Below are 1,090 nucleotides of genomic sequence, written 5' to 3' on the forward strand. Positions count from 1 at the left end.
ACCATATGGCAGTGGGCCAGGAATCAACGCCATCTGATGGTGGGCCAGGAATCAACACCATATGGCAGTGGGCCAGGAATCAACGCCATCTGGTGGTGGGACAGGAATCAACGCCATATGGCAGTAGGCCAGGAATCAACGCCATCTGGTGGTGGGACAGGAATCAACGCCATATGGCAGTAGGCCAGGAATCAACGCCATCTGGTGGTGGGACAGGAATCAACGTCATCTGGTGGTAGTCCAGGGACCAACGCTATCAGACGGCATTCCACTGTGCCGATGCACTCTTGCGATTGATCGCGGAGACAATGGGGAAAACACGACTTTCAATATCAGCAGTCTAACTAGCAGCGTGCACGCGCGTTCGTGCGTGTTCGTGCGTGCGTGCGTTAGTGTGTGCGTGTTCGTGCGTTCGTGCGTGCGTGTTCGTGCGTACGTGCGTGTTCGTGTGTGCGTGCGTTCGTGCGTGCGTGTGTGCGTGCGTTTTCGTGCGTGCGTGCGTGTTCATGCGTTCATGCGTGCATCTTCGTGCGTGTGTGCGTGCGTGTTCGCGCGTGCGTGCGTGCGTACGTGCGTGCATGCATTTGTGCGCGCATGTGCGTGTACGTACGTCGCTGCGTCGCTGCCCAGACAGCGTCGATGTCACTTTTCGAAACTAGGGTCTGCCGTTCCAATTACAATAATGGCCGCTGAACGCGGAAGGCCCCCCCCCACCCCCGTAAACAAGGCTAACGCAATTAGTCCTGTCTGTTCGCGAAGGGCACCCGGGAGATTTCTGCCGGGGCCAAACAAATTGAATCGTTGGCGCATGAAAGGTGGTAAACTAACCGGAGAGAGCTTCCTCTCTCGGCTTCCTCTCGGCTTCCTCTCTATTTAGCGCCGCGGTCACGCCTCGCTGCGACAGCCCCGCAGGAAACGACCAGCGGTTCTCCTCCGCCATCTTCTACCGCTCTCAGTAAGTCCTGTCGCCATTCCCCCCTCCCTCCTTCCTTTTCTTTCTCCTCCTACTCCCCCCTCCCTCCTTCTTTTTCTTTCTCCTCCCATTCCCCCCTCCCTCCTTCCTTTTCTTTCTCCTCCTACTCCCCCCTCC

Source organism: Priapulus caudatus, unplaced genomic scaffold, assembly GCF_000485595.1.
Source record: "Priapulus caudatus unplaced genomic scaffold, Priapulus_caudatus-5.0.1 Scaffold358, whole genome shotgun sequence".
Taxonomy (NCBI): domain Eukaryota; kingdom Metazoa; phylum Priapulida; class Priapulimorpha; order Priapulimorphida; family Priapulidae; genus Priapulus; species Priapulus caudatus.